We start from the raw sequence: 17,805 nt of genomic DNA, 5'->3' as shown, positions 1-17,805 counted from the left end.
TCAATCTGAGCAAAGCTGAAAAGACCGCATTGACCACTCTTAATAGGAACAAAAAGGTGGTAATAAAACCCGCTGACAAAGGGGGAGCCATCGTGGTTCAAGACCTTACCAAATACAAGGATGAGATACATCGTCAACTTTCGGACGGAATAAGCTACCAAAAGTTACGTATGGACCCTTCTCGTGAACTTGCTATGGATATACTTCAAGTGACACAGAGAGGCCTGGATGAAGGTTTCCTGTCAGATCTGGAGTTTAAATTTTTAAATCAACAACATCCCAGGTTGGCCACCATATACACTTTACCAAAAGTGCACAAGGATGCTAACAACCCTCCGGGCCGACCAATCATCTCGTGCTGCGGCTCAATGCTGGAACCACTTTGCAAGTACATAGACTTTTTTCTCAACCCGATAGCCATTAAGACCCAGGCATAACTCCGAGACACCACCCAAACCATCAACCTAGTGGATCAGCACCCATTTGATTGCACTCGACAACTATTAGTCACCTGTGATATAGTGTCTCTGTACACTAGTATACCACAGCTGGAAGCTCTCGAAGTTATCTGCAAAGTCTTAGACGAACGTCCAGCACCTGTACCAGTACCAACTGACTTCATTGTGGATTTGCTGAAGTTAGCCATGATGAAGAATTTCTTTATATTTCAAGAAGACTTCTACCTCCAAACAAAGGGAGTCGCTATGGGGGCCACGTTTGCCCCAAATTTAGCAATAATATTTATGGACTCTTATGAGAAACAATTCATCTTTTCAGAAACTAACCCATTCAATGCCAAACTGGCTTTATGGGTAAGATATATTGATGATGTCCTTTGTGTTTGGGATGGCAACGTGGAAGAATTAAACAATTTTCACACTTGGCTAAATCTACGCAATGAACACATACAGTTCACTATGCAGTCTAGTAACAATCGGATCCCATTCCTAGACATTACCATCTATGCTGAAAATGATCATCTACAGACAACTTTGTACAGAAAACCTATGGAAAGGAATTCATTGCTGCAATACGGAAGTCATCACCCAAGGGGACTAAAAGATAATCTGCCTGTGGGACAATTCTTACGTATCAGAAGGAATTGTTCCAAGAAGGACGACTATATGTGCGAGTCCCAGGATCTATTGGATCGCCTCATAGCCCGAGGGTACCCGGGACGACTTGTGAAAAAATCCCGCAAATGGGCGTGGTACAATCCACGTGACATTCTTCTTAGTGCCGGAAATCAGGATAGAACCAATACTGAGCTCATCATTTGCGTAACCACTTTCTCGACAAGAAGTAACGAGCTCAAAAAGATCATAAACAATAACTGGCCCTTGGTGGCTGATGACATCAAGCAGGAGGATCTACCGTTACATTCTTTTAAAAGAGCTAAGAACATCCGAGACATAGTGGTTCATTCTTTCCTTGATTCGCCTGAACAACCCACCATTACCTCATTATGGAACCTCCCTTCGATTATTGGACACTATAAGTGTGGAGCATGTATTGCTTGTACCACCACATTACAAACCAAAAAGTTTGTATACCAAAACCGGACTTTTTTTCTGAAATCCTACACTAATTGCAACACGGCCAACGTTATATATATCATTCAGTGCCCTTTTGAGAAAATATATGTTGGTCAGACTCAACAAAAGGTGAAACAAAGGATCCTACAGCATTGTAGCAGGATACGGTGTGCTGTACCAGGAGCCCCCCTGGTAGAGCACTGCCAAAGAATGGGACACACCGCACAGGATTTGGCATGGTTAGTCATAGAGAAGATTACCTTGGGTAGAAGGGGTGGCAATTTGGCTACAGTGCTCAATACCCGGGAATTGAAATGGATGGCTACATTTAATTCAATTGCAAATGGTCTCAATGAAACCAACAGTAGCTATGCCCAGATGGCAGCATTGGGACATTAATCTTAGAGGCTATATTAAAACATGTACATGTGGTGCAGAATAACCACCAATTGATTCCTGATCTTATGCTTGTTCAAATGTGATCTGATGATAACGTTTACACCCTCATATTTGAGAGGTGCACGCTTTGGAATTAGCTAAATTATTGAACAATTTTGAATGTACCCTCTACTACATGAGATCGAACCTAATCCTTATATACCAAATAAACTGGTTCGTGATTACTATATACAAAACCTCTAGAAATATGATTGAGTGACGTTTACACCCTCATGTGCGAGAGGTGCACGTTTTGTAATTTTGTATATTGTTTACACTCATGTACCCTATTTCGAATTTGTGTTTTGTAACACCGCCTATACATTTCCAAACACCCGCTCTGCTCCCCCACAGCCCGAGTAATATCTCATTTTCAGTAATTGTGTAACGTCTACACCCTCATGTGCGAGAGGTGCACGTTTAATATACTGTTCACATCTATGTACGCTATTTCGAATTCTTGGTTTGTAATACCATATATACAATTTTAAACATCCGTACTGCTTCCCCAACCTGAATAGTATCTCTTCACTTTCTGTCACTCACGTGACCACGCCACAAAGTTGTCAAAACACGGAAGTGCACCCGCTTCGCATACACGAATAAGCGAGAACTTTTGTAGCGATCACCGCGGCTACGCGTTCCAGTAAGTCCCCACTGCGGCAGATCTTTGCTGGTTTCTTTGACCACCAAGCTTATTATACAATTACTGATACCTGCCCAATTACCTTAAATCTTTTAGGGATCTAGAAAACGCTGGCGAGCTTTCACCACCAAGGGCCACCAGTTTTGGACTAAAACCACAGTGACCGCCTGATTAATGTAAGTGCTCTGATCAGGGATCACGAAGCCACATACGGGTAGATTTAATATAGTCATTGGGCTGTAACCTCCGTCATCTTCTCTTTTTAGCGGCAGTCTAGGGTAATCAAGTTTGTTTTAGCCCAACAGTCCCTCTACACGGATGGACTCACTCCAGCCCTAAAGAGAAAGATACATGTAAGTGAGAGCCCTTTAGAATACAACCCCCCCCTCCACCCACCTCCTCCTACTCCCCCACCCCTCCTACTCCCCCCCCCTACCCCCCCCCCCCTTTTTGAATTGTCCTGGACACCTGTATCTTACTGATTCAAGTTCACCCTTGCTCCCTTTTAGTCGGCTCGATTGTTACGCCCATTAACATCCGACTACACGGAAGGTGGTCCTTCAGATTCCTGACATTCGGTGCCGGCTGGCCCGAATACCCAGGAGAAAATCCTTCTCCTTTTAATATATAGCTAAGATTTTAGATTCACTTTCTGCTTAGAATTTATTGAATCCTCTTTATCTTATAGAATTGCCTTGCCCCACTACAACACTTACTGTCCTGATGAAGACCCCGTTTTAAGGGCTCAAGTAAACCTCCCATGTAGGGGTCAAAACGTCGACGGCTCTACTTGTCTCATCATCCGGCACTACCCATGACTAAATTATTTATGATTGTGACCGTAGAATGATTTGCATATTAGTTTCATTGTACATTGGCTTGAATAAGTTATAGCCTTCCACAATTTATAATGAATGTTTTGTATTGAATATGAAACTATGGGCCCGATGTAGGTAAAAGGGATTTTCCGATTTCAAAATACCGAGGCGGTCCGAATCGGTATTCTGAAATCGGAAAACGAGATGTAGCAAAAAAAAGGCGAATCAATACCGATTCGGTCGGCATCGGTAATGTTAATCGGTACGTTCCGATTCGGCACGGACCGAATCGGAAAGTACCGAATCGGCTAACACCGAATCGGAAATAGCCGAATCGGCTAACACCGATTCGGAAATAGCCGATTCGGCTAACACCGATTCAGAAATAGCCGAATCGGTAAAATCCGAATCGGCAATGAAAGATTCGTAGCTATGAAAACACACCCATGGCCAAAAAGCCCATAGGACTGCATTGAAGAAACCGAATCGGTAAAATCCGAATCGGATAATACCGAATCAGATTTTACCGATTCGGTAATATCCGAATCGGTAAAATCCGATTCGGCAAAAGCCGATTCAGCCAATGAGGTGGCTCCCCCTCCCCCACCCAAACAGGAAGTGGCAACCCTGGCAGGTGCAGCTAATTAAGAACTTTTTGGAGAGCCAGCCTGAGCTGAACACTCACAGTTAGCAGCAGTGGGAGTAGGAGGTTGTGAACTGTAGTGAAGAAGATGGCAAACCAGAGCGAGAGCCAGAAGTCCTCCCAGAAGAGGAAGCCTAAGTTCAGCACCACCGAGCTGCAGGTGTTGGTTGAGGAGGTGGTGAGGGTGCACCGCCAGCTATTTGGAAAGCTGTCCCTCAATGTGCCAGACAGCACCAAGAGGAGGATCTGGAGCGAAATCGCCCAAAAGGTGAATGCTGTGGGTGTCACCCCCAGGTCCCTGGATGAGCTCAAGAAGCGATTCTATGACATCCGCAGCCTCACAAAAAGGAAGATGGCAGAGATCCAGAGGCAGGCAGGACTCACAGGTGGGGGCAGGAACCCGGCGCCACCCCTCACAGACCTCGAGGAAATGGTCTCCACCACCATTGAGAGGGAGAGTGTTACCGGAATTGGGACCCTGGACAGCTCAGCCAGAGCTACAGCTACAGGTAAGAAGCATGCGCATCATGACACACCGTACCAGACACCTCCCCATTAGACACAATGCATAGGCAAACCCCAGCACAGTACTGTAACCAACATACAAGAGACAAGCATCATGGTACATGTAGTCAGCAGAAGTTAGCAAACTATGGCAGTGCAGAATCACAAGACAGGAAACAGTGGAACACATTCTAAGGAGATGCAAGGACATGTGGAATGCTTTAATTGTACTGACTAATACATCAGCACTCAATTTACAAATGCTTCTTTGTACCTAGGGGCACCATCAGGCGGACAAACAATGTCCACAGAGGCAGCAGCACCATCTGACACTGCACTCGCAGGGCCGAGCACCAGCCAGGCTGCCGAGGAGGAGGAGGACGTAAACACCATAGGGCTTGGTATGGAGGGAGACCTGGTGATAGACTTTGAAGCACTGCACTCCCCACAAATGCCCAGCACACCCCCCTTGCAGTTCTCCCCAGAGAACTCGCCGACAAGGGACCTCCTTCCACCTGCACCAGCTCCTGCCACGACCATGGCTTTGGCACCAGTACAACCTGTCCTGGGAGCAGGGGCTCAGGGCCCGGCCAGCACCACACCCCCACCAGTGGCACCCCAGCCCACTCAGCAGGCCGGCAGCAGCAGTACCCGGCGCCGTGCCATCCCCACCACTGCAGCACCAGCACGGGAGGGCAGTGTCTTCCTGGGCCTCGAGGGAAAGATGGTCAAGATACAAAGGCAGCAGGCAAAATCCATGATGGCCTGCCAACGCCAGCTCCTGCAGCACAACCTGCAGATGGGAGAAATGGTAAAAGGATTTCAGGCCTTCGTGGGTTCAAACAAGGAGGTGGCAGCAGGTTTAGGCAGGCTAACCACTGCCATAACCCAGTTGTGTGGCAGAATGGAGGAGCAGGAGCTGGTGCGCAGGCGGGATGCCCGGGTGCAGAACCGCTCCATGAGCCGCCTTGCTGCGGCAACGGCACAACTCTGCCAGCGCAGCGCAAACATGGAGTCTAGCCTCACTCAAAATACGGCAGAGCTCACAAGGGGAATGGCCCGCATCACGACTGCAATGGAGGCCATGATCATCTCTAACACTGCCACAAATCCTGCCCTGGACCTGGGGGATGCTGGGGACAGCAGCAGTCGCAGCAGCCCGGCCAGCGCTGCGCCTGAGCCACGCAGGAACACTAGGCGCTCCGCAGATGCCGCTGGTCATTCAGAGGGGGCTGAGGGACACCCCAGTGGGGCTGCTAAGCGGTCAAAGAAATAGCCTTGCAAGGGCGGGTGAGGCAACCTGGACCTTGGACTTTTGTTTTCTTTGCCATTACACCATTTTTTTGTTGCACATCAGTGCAGTAACTGTGTTGCAACACTATTAAAAATTGTTTTTTCACAACAACCATTTAGCTGTCTTTGCATCTGTACTCACTCAGAAATAGTTTTCAGTAATCTCCTCACGTCTGTATCTGCCATCACTTGGCGTACACACCCCAGCTGGCTGTGTCAGTGGCACAGCTTCGTCGTCGTCATGGTCCTCGTAGTCAGACAACTCCACCTCAGTGCCCTTCTTCACCGGAAGGTTGTGTAACATTGCACATACAGCTATGATCTTGCAGCAGGTGATGGGGGTATACTGCCTTGCACCTCCACTCTTGTGCAGGCATCTGAATCTACTTTTCCAGATGCCAAAGGTCCGTTCGACAACATTCCTTGTGCGTATGTGGGCCCGGTTATACCTCCTTTGGCTGGGTGTGGAGGGGTTGAGGTAGGGGGTGAGTATGAATGAGCGGAGGGCATATGCACTGTCGCCTGGAAGGAAAAGGGGTAACATTACTCACATGCATACATGTATTACACCTAGCTACGGTGTGTTATGGGGGTCTGATGATGTGTCTCACCTAGGAGGTATCCTTCACCAAATTCGCCAGCCATCAGCCGTGCATAGATGCCGCTCTGTTGGAAGATATAGGAGTCATGGGTACTCCCTGGAAATTTTGCTACCAGGTCTGTGATGGTGTACTTTGCATTGCAGATCACCTGCACGTTGATGGTGTGTGTAGACTTCCGATTGCGGTATATGTATTCTGTGTCCGCTGGTGGGCAAATCGGAATGTGCGTGCCATCTATGCAACCAATGATTTGGGGAAATTGTGCCATCTGGTAGAAGTCAGCTTTAGTTTGTAGCAGTTCTGCGTGGGTTGCAGGGAAAGAGATGTATTGGTCCATCCTGTGTATCATGGCGTCAAGGAATGTGTGGAAGAACCTTGACAGGCTGCTCTGGCTCACCCCTCCTGCCGCTGCAACTCCACTTTGATAGCTGCCAGACGCTAGCAGGTGTAGGCTGCATAGCACCTGGATGTGTGCAGGGATGGCGTGTGCCCTTGGGGTGTGGTGGTCCAAGAATGGTTTGAGATCCCTGATGAGCTCAAGTATGGTGTCAGAGTCCAGCCTGTATCTCTGTAGGATCTCTGCCTCTGTGAGCATGAACAGGGTTATCCTCTGTCTGTAGACCTGTTCATTTCTTAGCCATTCCCTCTGTCCTTCCTGCTGTAGCCGTAGCCGCCTCGCAATGACATAAAAAGCTGCCATCCTGCAAGTTGCAATGCATTTTGGGGCTGTTTATATGGGTTGGAGTTGGTTACCACCTGATTGTAATCCATGGTAAATACCGAGTGAATTCTACCGATTCTGAGCCAATTTCGGTGTTTCTGTGCCTCCCTACATCTCCCCATCTGTCGGAATCGGGGAATTTCCCGATCGGTGAATCATACGAATCGGTATGTTTTCCGATTCGGCTCATGTCCGATTCGGTCTATCTACCGATTCGGTACATGGACCGAATCGGCTTCATTCCGAATCGGTGTGTCTACCGAATCGGTACATGGGCCGAATCGGATAATTTCCGAATCGGTGTCACTACCGAATCGGTACATGGACTGAATCGGTTATTTTCCGATTCGTGTCACTACCGATTCGGTACATGGACCGAATCGGTTATTTTCCGATTCGGTGTCACTACAGATTCGGTACATTGACCGATTCGGTGTTTGCATCAGATTCGGTGTGTTACCGATTCGTTACATATCCGATTTTCGGTATGTACGTATCGGATTCTTTCCCATTCGGTACTCATTCCGAATCGGTTTTCACTCCGATTATGATTTTTTTGTGTTCCCTACATCTCGATGGCTGTTTACCGATCGGTAAGGGCCAAAAATCGGTATTTTCGGCCGTTACCGATCGGTAACGGCCTACCTACATCGGGCCCTTAGTTCTTCTTTTTTGAATCACTTTACCTCCTTTCATTCCACACCCTACACTTTCTCCCCCCCCCCTTTCTGTGCTTGGGGCTCTAATGCTATTTATACTGAAAAATTTGAATTGATTGAATAGCACATTGTGATTCAATGACAGTGTTGGCTTTATTAAACATGATGCATTCTACATTCAGTAAGGTTCTGATTAAGTAATTTGCGCAATCTTATGTTACGCTTTCTCTCTGGGACCCCTATATATGTATTACCTAGCACCCAGGTCCCAGCGACTTTTTGGGTAAAACCCCCCTTTGGTAACCTAACTTATTAAGGAGATCAGTGATCTAAAACAAGAAATAGGAAACCACACAGCCTTTTCCAGTGCCAAAGAGACTCAAGAAAGTAGGATAAACTAGCGAAGGATATACAATACTACAACAAAAAGAAAACCTACCCGTACTTACAAGAAGACTACTTTAAGCAGGACAATCAGGGTAGTTTCTTTTATAGAGGAAGGGGTGGATACCGAGGAGGAAGGAGATTCACTAATTTTTCAGATTCATCCTAGAGCGGCGGTAGCGATAACGAACAGACGGGACCGAGTGGTGGCTATCAATACCAGGACCAATGGTATCAACCTCCCCAAGACCGCACAACCAGATCAAACCAGACGTTTTTAGAGGGCACCACCTGGAGACCCCCGAAAGGGAGGGGAGCATCGAACAGAGGCCCGACCAGAGGACAGAACCCACAGAACTGGGACGACGGGAGACAACAGGCCCAGAACAGCAAACAAGTGAGGTTCCAGCAGATGAATCATGGCGAATTCAGCACGAGGAGGAAAACATACAGATGGTAGGATGAAACTAAGGTCCTAAGAAAAGGACGCTCCTTCATACCTACTTCACACGTGAATAGGTTTAACATCAAGGCTGAACTGGCTAGATTTTTCCGAAAGATCAGATTGAGAAACTTCTTTCTACATAAAACAACATCCAGTCCATCCTCCTTTACTGGACTCCGACCACCGTCTACACTCATGCCCAGCATGACATCAGTGTCGCATAGGGTTCTCACCTATGAAAGTTTAGTACTGAGGGATGTCTGCAAGATCTGTGATACCAGACCCTATGTAAGACACAACATCTCACAAGGATAACGTACAGCCCTTGACTCCCTAAGCAACAACAAATCTGTGGTTATTAAGCCGGCAGATAAAGGTGGGGCCATAGTGATTATGAATGTGGAAGATTATAAATGGATATGTACACCCAACTGAGAGATGGTGTCAGCTATAGACCCATCAGGTTCAACCCTACCAAAGAGATCAGATTTGATATTGTGGCAATCGAAAGGTAAAGAAGCTGGATTTCTCACGGATAAAGAGTTTGAATATTTGAATGTGAGTCAACCAAGGACACCAACCATCTATATCCTTCCTAAGGTTCACAAAAATCCAGTAAAACCTCCAGGCCGCCCAATTATATCAGGGTGTGGCTCCCTTCTCGAACCGTTGAGCAAATATGTGGATATTTTCCTCAAACCACTGGTTGAAACTACACCAACCTACTTAAGAGACACTATGCAATTTATAAATTTAATGGACCAAAGACCTTTTGATAAGTTTAAAACAGCTACTGGTCATATTTCAGAATCAATACTACATCCAGTGCAAAGGTGTGGCGATGGGGGCAGCCTTCGCCCCAGACTTAGCTATTCTGTTCATGGATGACTATGAACAGCATTGCATCCTATCCCAGCACAATCCATACCGGGCCAAGATATTGGAGTGGCGGAGGTATATCGACGACGTCCTAATTATATGGACAGGGGACGAACAAGAACTCGCTGCTTTTACACTGTGGCTCAATAACCAATCTGAAGATATCAAATTTACTATGCATTTTGATAAGGAATCCATAGACTTCCTGGACATCAGTATCAAAGTGAAAGATGGCCTACTTTACACTACGTGGTTTAGAAAACCTGCTGTACGGAACACCCTCCTGAGATACTCAAGCCACCATACACGTGGACTCAGGGATAACTTACCATTCGGACAGTTCCTCCGGATCCGGAGGAACTGCTCTTTGAAAAACAACTTCTTCACTGAATCGGATGAACTCATGCTACGCCTCTTAGAGAGGGGCTACCCTAAGAGACTATTGAAAAGAGCAAGGAAAAGAGCATGGTATAATGACAGGGATACACCATTGACACCAAAAGAACGCACTCCAATGGAGAACAGTATGATATGCGTTACAACCTACTGCACTAAAAGTAATGTCAAAGAAAATAATCAACAAACATTGGGACATAGTTGCAGACGCAACAGAGATGCCCAAACCGCCGATGCATGCTTTTAAGAAAGCCAAAAACATTAGAGACTTTGTGGTTCGCTCTTTGCTGGACACGCCACCTACGCCATCAATTCAACAACTATGGAATCTACCAGCGGTGGTGGGACATTTCAGATGTATGAAATGTAAAGCATGCCCTCCATGTCCAGAAACCAAAACATGGACACACAACAACAAAACCATAACTCTTTAGATATTGACCAATTGCATTACTAGTGAAGTCATTTATGCAATCATTTGCCTGTGCGGCCTCATGTATATAGGTCAAACGAAACAAAAAGTGAAAAATCGCATCTTACAACATTGCAGTAGAATTAGGTGCCACACTACAGGGGCTCCTCTAGTGGAACATTATACATCCTACAATCACACACCTGAATCTATGAAATGGTTGGTAATTGAGAAAATAATTGTGGGTCCACAGGGTGGTAATCCAAGTTCCATGATGAATCTCAGGGAGTGGAAATGGATGCAGTATTTTTACACTGTTCTCAGTGGACTCAATGAATAAGATGCCACTTATGCACAATTGGCAGGCCTCAATCCAGAATCCTGACCTTGCTATATGCTGCCATATAGTTTTGTCCATATTAATTTGATGTACCTGTTAACTGTTGTATTTGTTTATGCCACTATAACACATATTCTTGAATATGTTATGTGTGTCAACTGTACCGATGATTCCTGAGGATACCATGTTCTATCTACAACTGTATTGTTGATATCTGTTACACAATAGCACGCCACTGGCTCAATTATGTCTCTGGTCTACCTTTATTATGCAAATGTTAATCTGGGATTTAACTAAATTACACTTCAACTAAGGGAACAACGCTTCACGCTGCTCCCTTTTTCCCACTTTCATGCCGATTATTGGGTGGTTGCGTTTGGCGACATTTATTAGTGACAATAGCTAGAACTGTACTGGTAATACATTGGTATATATCTGTTACGCAATAGCATGCTATTGGCTCAAACAGGTCTCTGATCTACCCCTACTATGCCATCTTGTAACTTAACCGAATTATACTTCAACTAAGGGAACAGCGCTTCACGCTGATCCCTCATCCCACTTTCACGCTGACCATCGAGGAGTTGCATTTGGTGACAATTTCACTACACCTCAACACTCATGCTGCAGGATTATCACTGACCCCTTTTACTTTATATCGCATCTAATTATGTCATTCTGGTAAATAGAAATTTATCTGGCAGTTACTTAAGGAATTAATGTGAATTCGATACAACCACGAATCCAACTGAAATGGTATCTTTTTAGACACCCCCTGGCTATTTTGCAAAGGACTACCATCCCTTTTTTAACGCTCCTTTGAGGCTCCCATGTGCGTGCTTCGGGACTGGCCGGAGTCGTATGAGCCCTTGCGCAGCATTCAGTGCCTGCACCTCGCCTACCGCCGTGCTTAAATAACATGGTTCAGGTCAGCTCTTTCTGACTCGGACAGCGAATCACTTCACGAGGACTGTGAAGCTCTCTCTTGGACTGCTAACGCAGGGAGCAGGATTTTTCTCTAGGACCCTCGTCAACAACTTGCAGGACCCGGTTCGCGGGTCCCGCTGCGCCATCAGGTACTTTGGGGCTGTAAGGATAGCGAGAACAACATCGCCTCCAGGAATCCGCAGGGCTGCGAGCAATACAGCAGGGATTCAACTTCCCAGGAGTCCCTGCTCGCCACACCTGAGGCTGCTCTCCCTGACGGCAACGCCCTAGGTGTACATAAGCAATAGAGGTCACCGCTGCGCGTGAGCGCCCGGGGCTAAGCTCGGGCAAAGGGCGGGCCCTCTAAGGCCCTCATAGGCCGGATAAGGCTGGGCTGGGCCTACCTTCTTTAGTTTGTCCCTTGAGCATTGGATTATTCTTTTGTTAAATTTTCCTTTCAGTTTGCACCCATTACGTTTTGTTATGCCTTCCCCGGCCAGGGAGGGCACTCCTATGAAGCTGGGAGGGGCCAAAAATAGGACTCTAGATAATTATTTCCCCCGGGCCGCGGGAGAAGGGGATAAGGAAAGTACTTTGATCAAGCTCAGGGTGGAGCGTAGACGCTCTATAGAAAATCTGAAAAATAGGCCCCTTGGAGATAACTCTAGATCACTTAGTGAGGAGCCATCCCCATTGGATGATGTCCCCCTTTTGCTGAGGGACTGTACCAACAACCCGATTGTACCAACCACTAACTTAACCCCCTCCATTAGCCCAAGTGGTGTGACTATTGATCTAATCTCCCAGCCCCCACCGGCTATTAAAGCCAGGAAAGCTAAACCTAAGTCAACTTCTGTGCAAGGGGTATATGGGCCCCCACCTAACAAACGCAGGAGGAAGTCGAGGGGTGGTCAGGGAAAAACCAAAACAAAAATCCCCCACTCTGATTTTGGGAGGACAACAAAACTCCCTCCACCCACTCTGAGGGGTAATGGAAGATGTACATACAACACCTCCTGAAAAGATTACCACTGTTACCGATTCGGCTGATGCCACGGTAAACAATGTTACCAATGTTCCTCTCTCTGTTGTTCCGTTAGGAAATCTGGAATTTCTGCTTAGGTCACTATTATTGCCGATTAGTGAGAGTATTAAAAAAGTTGAGATTAGACTCACTATTCTGGAGGCTACATTAAGTAGTATGAAATCCTCGTTGGCCCCCAGGGTAGATCTCTTGAGACTATTCCCTCTCCCATGGTCCCTCCCAACTCCTCCAACATGCCAGTTAGTCTAGCACCCCCCTTGGTGACCACTGTTGTTCACCCCCCACAACCCCCTATGGCTAATTTAGCCCCAGCACACCCACTAAACCTTAACAGGCCACCTTCACCTGTAGGCCTAGCTACCCCTATGCCAATCACTGGTAGTATCGCTCCCCCACCCCCAGTGAAGCCTCCTCCTAGACCCCGTAGGCCCAATCTCCCTCTAGAGGCAAACGATCTCATGGTAATCATGGCCGGAGTTCCCCCACTTGAAGTGGGCGAAGGTGAGAACTTTTGCTCACTGAAAAGCAAGGTTATCAAGTGGTTGAATTGGAACAGACCCCTCCCGGCACACCTCAACAGCAAAATTATCATGGTGATAAGGGTACCTTGGGTGGGTAAAACAAACAAATCTATAATAGGGGATTGTATCCTGGTGAGTTTGAGACGCTGGGACTGTTACTCATATATGTCTAGGGAAGAATAGATCACTCGAATCAACAATTCAGACCTTACAAGTGTCGTTTTTCTTCCCCCCTACCCCTATGTATTCCAATCAAGCCCACGATAACTGGACGAGGGTCGCCCGGAGGGGTATACACCACGATTTTAATGTTCGGCCAGTTTTTCATCGCCCGGTGTTACCCTTCCATGGCTTTAATCGATTTATTTGCCTGAATGGACTTGAGGGGGTCGATTGACACATGGGCAGATATACCAATACAATGGGAAATGTATGTCAAGGAGCTCTAAATATAGGGGACCCAATATTGGAACCTGGGCAGCAAAGCCCGCTGGCACAACAAACTTCACCTGGTAGGGCTAGGGGGATTGAGGCGAACGAGCCCATGGTTATAGCTATCGAACCTACAATGGGAGGAAATGGGTTGGAACTGGGTCGGGTGGAGATTGTGGAACAAACTGGGCTCAATGGGGGAATAGAGCATGTCTATGACGCACTGAGAATCATTTCCTGGAACATAGCTGGCTTGGCAGCCAAATTTAATAATAAAGAGTGGCGCAAATATATTAGTAACTTTCATGTAATTAGCCACCAGGAGACATGGGCCCTTGATAATAGTAATTTCCACATGCAGGGGTATAAATGTTTTTTTGTTCCGGCGCAAAAAACGAGATCGGGGAGAGCCATGGGAGGACTATCCATATATGTAGTTCTAAACCTCCCGGGCAGCTGGTCCATTACGGACTGGAAATCTCATGTCATACAAGCAGTACAGTTTAATGGGAAGGGGCTAAGACTTACTGTTTTCAACATTTACAACAATGGGGCAGGGGGAGACCATACCTCATTTATAGGAGAATTGGATGACAGATTTAGTCAGGAAATTATAGCTCGGAAAGTGGACAGGTACCTGCTCTGCTGGTCATGGGAGACTTCAACTGTCACCTATGCTCGGCACTGGTCCCAATAGATGCAGAATGGTCTCATTGCCCCGTAGAGAAAGGGCCGCATTTCTCCCACACGCCGGATGGTTTAGCTTTTAGTAAACTCCTGCTTAATCACGACCTAGAGCACACTATTAATATGATGGGTGTGCAGAGGGATGGCAGCCTCCCGCCAACATTCAAGGGTAGAGGATGCTCCTCTTTTATTGACTATATCTTAGTTTCTAGACTTTTAATAAATAGAGTCATCAGCGTAGGGATAGAATGGAGCAGTTTTAGTGATCACAACCCCCTTGTATTGGGGTTGTTGCACCTGGCGGGTCCAAAAAGTAGATACCAAGGTACAATTACTGAGAAGGTAACAGACCAGGGAAGGAGACTAAGGTGGTCCAAAATAGATGGGGAAACCTTTTATAAATCCTTGATGGACTCTGGCAAACCCGCCATGGATGACTGTTTAGATATGGATGTTCAAGGTCCTAGGTTGCTCAAAGCATTTGGCCAGATTGTTGACCTTATAGACGGTCTACTAAAAACTAGTGCGCCCATAAGGAACCACTGTAATCCACGTTGGTTTGATAGAGATTGCTCAAAGGCTTTGAGGGAGCTCAAAAGCAGCCTTAGAAACAAACCAAGAGATATCCTACAAATCGCTGTGTGTAGGAACAAATATAAGAGGGAGACCAAGAGGAGGAAATTAGCTCTACAGGGAGAAGCGTGGGCAGACCTAAGAGAAGTGGGGGAAAATAGGGACATGTCCGGGTTCTGGAGAATTATCAACCAACCAACTTTCCAGGAAAATACCACCCCGGAGATAGGATCAAATATCCTACCAGAACAGTGGGTCTCTCATTATAAGGGGCTGTACAACTATGAGCCAGGAACAACTGAAGAGCATGTAGAGACCTCACATCAGGGCACTACAGTAGTGTTCACCATTAAGGAGATCACTGCTGGAATAGAGGGATTGACAAAAAATAAAGCCCCTGGCCCTGACGGGATCCCCCCTGATTTGTTTTTGTGCTGTGTAGAACTCTGGGCTCCCATAATGACTAGGGTCATAAATACTGCCATTACTTGTGGTCTGCCGCCGTCCTGGTCAAAGGCCATAATCGTCCCTATTTTTAAGAAGGGCAATAGGGACGATCCCAAGTGTTATCGCCCGATTTCCCTGATTGATGTGTCTGCCAAACTCCTGGGAAGGGCGATCCTCAATAGACTGTCCGAGTGGACCGAGGAAAATAACATCTTCTCGGACACTCAATATGGATTCAGGACGGGGAGGTCCACCAGTGATCAATGCTTGAACCTCTATATGCTGACTGCCAAATACACCATGGCCAGCAATGAAGCCATCTATATGGGGTTCATGGATCTGGCAGCGGCATTCGATCATGCTAATAGGGAGAAACTTTGGGTCATGATGTCTCTCATGGGGATTGAGGTTGGCCTAATTAATATTTTAAGGGAACTTCACAGTGATACCTCTGCTAAAGTCCGTTTCAATAGGGAGGGTGGGCTGACCGATTCATTTTCTTGCAAGAGTGGGGTAGGGCAAGGCTGTATTCTTACCCCATTTTTATTTTCCCTTTATATAAATAATTTGGAGCAGTTTTTGTTAAATCTAAAGACAGATTGCCCAAAGGTGGGGACGCGTCATATTCCTGTTCAGCTTTACGCAGACGACGCGGTCTTGCTCGCACGTACGCCTAGGAGCTTACAGATTTTGATTGATGGATTTGTTAAATTTATGGGCTCCCTAGACCTTTTTGTCAATTTGGGCAAATCATATGTGTTGTTTGCTGGTAACAAACCTTGCACCAAATTTACGTATACGATAGGCAATCATAAAATAGAAGAGGTTAAAACATTTCCTTATCTAGGTCTAATTTTTGACGGGGCTTTACAATTTAACTCCCTGGTTGAGGAGCGCTGTTGCAAAATGATCGCTACCAATGGCGCCATTGCAAGTTATGGTAGGGTAGGCAGATGGAGTCCTGAACAGGTGATGAAGCTGTATAGCTCCATATGCTGCTCCAAAGTGATTTATGGGGCAGAGGTATGGGGCTTTGTTAATACTGCAAAAATACAGCGGGAAGAAAATAAATACTTAAGAACCATCCTGAGAGTACCCCCAAGCACCGCTGGTTTCATAGCACACAGGGAACTAGGGAGGCCTTACCTAGAAGATCTGGTAAAACTTAGGCCAATAGTGGCCTGGTTAAAAATTTGGGTCAACCCTGAGGCGTCTCTAAGCAGGGAAATTCTAAATGATTGCTTAGAAAGAGACAAATGTATGAGAATACCATGGCTCAATTATGTAAAGAGTACCTTAGAGGCCCTTGGCTACAGGAACCTCTTCACCAACCTGGTAGCAATTGTATCCCAGCACAAGGTGTTAGTAAAAAAAGCTTTTTTAGATCAAAAAGCACTACAGAGAGCTGAGGCTGAAGGGCCCAAAAAGACAGTGAGGGCTCATAACCTGGTTAAGAGCATCGAGGGAATGGAGCCATATTTGTATCTCATGCATAATGCTCAGGACAGATTTCTGATGTGTCGCTTTAGATTAAATCTACTTCCACACTTATTGGCATCACCAGCAGGGTTTTTAACTACAACTGAGCAGAAGGGAACCTGCGGCTGCGACAACAGGTCTCCGCAGGATTCCCTTCACTTTGTACTCCTGTGCCCTTTTTACTCTATGCCCAGGCGTAGATTTTTAGTGAAAATCTTAAAACAAGCCAACCTGAAACATGCTAAAGAGGCCCTAACCTACCTACAGAAAGCATCCGACCCTTTAACATTGTGCTGCATAATGAATTTTATTAAAGTGGCGGTCCGATTAAGGGTAACCAGAGGAGAGGAATGATGCCTAAAAATTGTTATTAATCTTTTTTAAAGTGTCAAATCCCCTTTCCTTTTTTGCAATGTGTATAAATAATTATTATAATTAGGATCCTGATAATGATTTAATGATTTTTTTAATCATGTATATATGTATGTGCTTTTATGGTGATTTTTAATCATCGAATAAAGAATCCTTGAATTGAATTGACTCTGACAGCGATGGTGACTAAACCCAGGTAAGATCGCGCCACTGACGATCGATTGTTGTAACTAGATCCAACCTCATGATCTAGCATAGTCCCTTCTTTTATTTGACCCACATTGCTTTATAAACTGGTGAAACCACGTTATGCGCTTTCCGTAGTCCGTTTGTATTTTCCATTTTCAAATTGCCTGTGCGAACCCAGAATTTCCCACCCTCAATAAATCTGCGATATGGTCCCTGTGAGAGCTTCAATTGGTGGCTCTTACGTAAAGCGGTTTTCTCGTGTCACTAGCCAACGGGCTTCTATTCGACCGCCAGACCCGCAAGATAATTCTCAAGGCTGTTAAGACATTAAATATATAATTATGAGACACACCATCCCTCAAAGGCATGGGTTGAAGCTCTTACGCATAGTGTTTTCTCGTTTCACTAGTTAACAGAC

This window comes from Lissotriton vulgaris, chromosome 12 (assembly GCF_964263255.1).
Source record: "Lissotriton vulgaris chromosome 12, aLisVul1.2, whole genome shotgun sequence".
In the NCBI taxonomy this organism is placed as follows: Eukaryota; Metazoa; Chordata; class Amphibia; order Caudata; family Salamandridae; genus Lissotriton; species Lissotriton vulgaris.
Note: the sequence above shows the minus strand (reverse complement) of the source record.